Source organism: Lactuca serriola, chromosome 7 (assembly GCF_051521515.1).
Source record: "Lactuca serriola cultivar US96UC23 chromosome 7, Lser_US96UC23_V15, whole genome shotgun sequence".
Classification (NCBI taxonomy): domain Eukaryota; kingdom Viridiplantae; phylum Streptophyta; class Magnoliopsida; order Asterales; family Asteraceae; genus Lactuca; species Lactuca serriola.
In genome coordinates this window covers 207084390-207090523 of record NC_136414.1, presented here as the reverse complement: position 1 = coordinate 207090523, position 6134 = coordinate 207084390, and positions in this window count along the sequence as shown.

Genomic DNA, 6134 nt, shown 5'->3' with positions numbered 1-6134 from the left:
TGATTTACACAATCAACCCATATATTTAATTAGTCTTCTTTTGATCACTTAATTAATCCTAGATTAATTCTTGATCAATACTAATTAAATAATCTTATTATTCTTATTATTAATATACTAGAACTTATAATATATTAATAACCATAAGTGTCTTATTTCTCTCATTATAGTCTATCCAAATGCATGATGCCATGCAACCCAAATGGACCATGTCGGGTCGGGTCAAGTCATACCAATTATAGTTATGGACTTAGACATTAATCCAACAGACTCCCACTTGGATAAGTCTAAAACTATTATTGCGTATGACTTCAGGAACCAACTGGCAATCCTAGCTCTCAAAAGCTTCTGTTGAACTCTGACCTTGTAGATGAACTCTGACCTTTGTCAGTGACTTGTCCATTAGATAAGGGATCATATATTCCTCCATTCTAGATCTCATATGGACTGAGACATGGATTATAATCATTCTCTCTGTCCATTTGTTGTTTCTCGATTTCTGATTTATGACGACTGATTAATTGAACAAATCAAATCAGTCCTGGCCCGGCCGAGCACTTCCATTTGTCATCATCAAATCATCGAGGGGCCCACAGATATCGCTTTTATCCCGAAGGTAAAAGGAATGGATAAACTTCGACTCATATGGCTTGTTCTACTACTTGTTGAATCATACACAAAGGCACATTTTATAGCACCGAGTTACCAAATGCGTTTTCGTGCAATCAATGTACTATCAACTCATAGTAACAACTCATATCTCTAGGTTTGAAGAATATAAGATATTATCGTCTCATGATCACTCGTGATAAAATTCATGAAGTGATTCCAATGAGTGCGGGTCGAATCCAATACTCAGAACTTATGAGCACTCATGAGTGTTGTAGCCCTTTGTCCAACACCTTAGACCTCTACAAGCCAACCCATGACAGTCTTAATTCATATCTACTTCCAACATATGACCGACTATGGATGGTTTGAATAACTTAGTCATTCCGGAAGAATAACCTAGTTTATTCGGGAAGTCAAAAAATGCAAAGTGAAACACAATAATAATTGAATCCAATATGGTATCAAAACCTATGAACATAAATAAAACACCTTTTATTTATCACCATAGCATTACACATTATTCATTGTATACTGTTTCAGCTATCAACTTTATTCTTGAATTTAAAACAATAGTTTCCCATGCTCCAAGCATGTACACTATGTTTTCTAAACACTAGTCATGCCATACACCAAGTATGCATACTATGTTTGTCTATGATCTTTACTTTGTGAACTAGATCAATTGAACATAACTTCAATGATTCTCTTTTCACACTCCCAAATACTTACTGCAAATGCAAGAATTCCAAATTCATGCCATTTACTGAAATCTGTTAGACTCTAAACTTATATGCATTGATCCCCTTGTAATGATTATGCACAAAGTCATAAAGACTTGACAACAAACATTACATAGCATTCCAAAGGAGATCAGCTCCTTAGAAACATCCTTCTTGCATTAAGTTTCCTAATCTTAAACAGATTGAAAATTCTAACTTTGAAACATTTCCAGATTCCATTTTGACTATCACTTCTGACCAAGAGTTGCCTCCTTACAGATTATGTCAATATGGTCCTTCCAGAATTATCACTATACTTCCAACTGTCCTTGAGCAACCAATCTTTGGTAAACCTTAGATTGTCCTCGACAATTGTTTAATCCTTTTAGTCATATCTAGTTCTAAACCTTTTCCCTTCTTAATGCCCCAGGCATTTGGAAAGTTTTAGAAAGGATGAATATAGCACATGTAATCGATCCTATATCCGAAGCATATGGGACACGATTCATGATGTCTCACATAAAGACTAAACCAGTCTTTTGCTATAACATTTCCATTTCAATTTGCCAAGTTCTCATAATTCAGATTATGAAAAGGGATGTCGTAATCATAATCGAATTTTAGAACGCAAATAATGGACTCATATACAAAATTTCCTTATGTTGATCCATTCCAACATGAAATTCATATATATCCTTGACTAAATGATTAAAACCTCACGATCTAAGCTTATATATTTGAGATGAAGTATAATTTCCTCTCCCTTAATTATAGCAAAACAACTCTTTCCCAATTGAAACTTTTGTTTTCTATAATTAACATTGCTAACTTGCAATACTTATCATAATTATCATGCTTCCACTAAAATGATGATTATTAGCATAACACTTATGCTCCCACTTGCTTTGACATGTACTCAGAAATCAGCTAACTTTCTTACCAAAGTTCAGATTTCTGATACTAGATTGTTTTGATAAAACTTTATCAACATCATACACCTTCCCTTAGATAGCACACTTGTGTGTCTAAACAATTACGAAGAGGGATGCCGTAATCATAATGGTTAGAACTTTTTGCCACTTCTCACAAGTCCAGGTTAGTGTGCCGGTAAACCACACACGCTCCACTAACGACTTTGAGAATGAAAATATCACAATTGCTATCTAACTAAAATCTACTTAGTGAAAGTGTTTCCTCGCCATCATTTTCATGAATCGGAGAGAAACCTTATGACACTTAGATTTAATGGTGTATGTGTTCTTATCCATGTGAATTGTCAAAACCATAGTCACAAGACAAGGATAATGACAAATCCAAACTCATATGGATTGAACTCAATCTTAACTTCTTGCCACCTGGCAGCTCCTGCCATTGCTTCCAAGTTGTTGTGCAACACATTGAGAACTCTAAGAACTCATATGCAAAGCCAACTTTAACTGGAATGGGCACAGAATATGTCAACACGATAGGTTATAAACCTCAAGTCGTGTGCTAGTGAAGAACTTCAGGTTCTATTCTTGATTAGTTCTTGAGACTTTCAAGACCTTTAAGACTCCCACTGTCCTCTTGACCTATAAGACTCCCTTGTCAAACATCCAAGAGATAGTGTGGATTCTAACCAAGACAAACACTTCACATAATTGGCCTAAGTTGGTCTTTGTTTTATCCAAAACATCCCAACTTACCAATTTCAAATGTACAAGAGTAGAAAACTTTTACTCTGACATTTGACAAGTATTTTAAACCTTCTTTGAGACATGTCACTCAAGTTACAATCTTGGAGTATGACTCAAAGACTTGTATTGGAACGAAGTATGACTCATCTTCTTGATTTAACCACTTCAACAATTCAAGTTGCTCTTCTTAGTCATAAGAATGCACTAATATTTTTCTTAGAGAACTAATTTTGATATGGTTTCTTAATCATTAAGATGATCACAAAACTGATACTAAAGTACTCTCCCATCTTTTCAGATTTGGGAAACTTTTATCCTTCTGCCTAATTTGATTCTTCTTAGTCGCTCTGCCATACATTGGAACCTTTTCCAATGTCTCAGAGTTACACTTAAGCTTGTAAGTATAATCATATTTACTGAGCATTAGTAAACTATGACGAATAGTCTTATCAATCTTTTGTGGTGGACTTAATCAGTGCACAAGAATGTGTACTCGATCCCTTAGTCCTTTACTTGACTCACACATCAATGTGACCGAGTAATTAGTCTTAATTTTTCCAATACTTGAAAGTTCTCATTCATCATGCTATACACCTCGCATGATTCCAAGTCCCGGTCCAATTGAAACTTGGGTGATGAGAATCTTTCCTTATTTGGTAAATTTAGACATTACCACAAATAAAAGAATCAATTTCATATTTCCACTCTTGCTATTAATGGAATCATATAAGCAACAATTTTTCCACAGATGCCATTGTAAGGATATTTTAAAATAAATAAAATCAACATTTTCCTTTTATTTTAAAAAACCTTGCGGAAGAACTTGTCCTTACAATCCATATGAAAACTTGTTGTTATCTATTCCTAAGCAATATCTCATAACTCCTAAGAAGTAGCTCAAGAATCCGATCTTCAAACTATGCGATAGAAATCCATCTATGCGATCAGATTCAACATATTCTTTCTTTAAGTTTCTTCACTTTTCTTTGATTCTTAAAACATCACCATATGACCCGGTCACATCATGTATCAAGAATCTCATAATAGAAACTTAACAGAGTTAGATAGTGGACTTTACCTGAAGTAGAGTCAAACTTATTGACTTCAACATCCTTAGGTAAATTTGGCAGCTTCGCAACCAATGCCCCTTTCTTTGGCAATACAAACATATGGACCCTTTGATAATGGTACACGGGACTATCACAGACTTAGCTTTTCTCTTTACCATTTGGTCAACCGAGTTGACTATGGCCGATCCCTTTCCATTGGGAAGAGAATGCTTTTCTGGATTTCCTGTGTCACTATTGTCAATGTCCATCAAGTTTTAAGGAAGTTGATCTTAACAAATATATAAGATCATTAAGGGTCTTGTCATAGTCTGTTTCATAGGTGTTCCAAAAGAACTCACTATGTGACTTAGAAAGTAGTTGAACCACAAACTTTCTCAAGACTTTGACACCCAACTTGATGGGTTTTGGTCGTAAGACATCATATGTGCTCATACAAACCCTAATGCTTGGATCTAGGTTTCTCTATTGTACATGCTTTGAATCCAAGACTATAAACCCTAATTCTAGCATATGGAAATCAATATTAACATATAATTAGGTTTATGATAGTACCCTGATTGTTATGTAGCAATAACAATCCCAATTCCTCCTTGAATTGACTTTGGAAGGCTTAGAGTCACAAGTGTCACTCCTCTAATGTCTCACAAACACCATAAGCAAGAGGATGAAGAGGAGAGAGGTTAGAGGCTGCCCAAAAACGTGTGAAACCCTAGCAAGAAGCTTAGCCACGTTTTCGGTCCTTAAGGGATATATATATATATATATATATATATATATATATATATATATAGTGAGGCAATTAGGGTTATCTAACAAGGAAACCCTAATTTGGTTGCTTAAGCCCTAAGCAACCCATGGACTCATTTAATCAAGCCCTTGGACGATTTCCTTATGGGTTTCCCATTAGAATTCGTCCACCCCTTGATTCAAGACAATCCATGGCCCAAATTGCAATTATCTTATAGTTACAATTCCAGTCCCTTAAGTTTAATTAATCTCTTTTAGTCACAAAACTAATTACCAATTAATTATTGACTAATATTAATTAAACAATATGATTTCTCCTTTAATATATTATTCTCATAATATATTAATAAATCATATTTAATCCTTTCTCTCCATAATTCATCCTATCAAGTTGCTTTGGTGAAGGCAACCCAAAAGGACCATGCACCATCGGGTCAAGTACATACCAAAATAGTTATGGACTTAGAAACTAATCCAACAGTCTCCCACTTGGATAAGTCTAATAACTATTATGCGTATGACTTCAGATCCTTATCTGCAATCGTAGATTTCCAAAGCCGTTGTCAACTCTGATCATATCAGATACGCGTGTCCTTTAGATAAGGGATCATATATTCCTCCATTATAGATATCATATGAGATATGATTTCAAATCATTCTCTTTGTACTATATCTTGATTCCCGATTTATGACGACTGACTAATTGAACAAATCAAATTAGCCCTAGCCCGGCCGAGCATTTACGTTTGTCATCACTAAACCATCGAGGGGCCTAAAGATATCGCTTTTATCCTACTTTGGATAAAAGGAACGGATAAACTTTGATACAATGCTTGCTTGCACTTACTAACCAAATCACACACAACAATATGTTTTATAACACCAAGTTACTAGTGCGTTTACATATTATCAATGTGCAACCGATTTGCAAGATACATCTCACACATCTCGGTTTCAAGAATATAAGATGTTATCGTCTCACCAATCACTTTTGATACAATTCATGGAGTGATCCAAGTGAGCGTGGGTTTAATCCAATGCTCAAATCACATTCATAAGCACTCATGAACGTTACAGCAAACATTTGCTTATGTCTAATACTCTTTTAGACAATCCACACACCAATTCACGGCAGTCTTCATTCATATCTACTTCCAACATATGAACGACTGTGGCCCGTTTGAATAATTCGATTATTCTTAATAAACTCAATTATTCTGGAAGTCAAAACATGCAAATGTGAAACACAAGAATAATACTAATCCCATATGGCCTCAACCCCTTGAGCATAAATAAAACACCTTTTATTT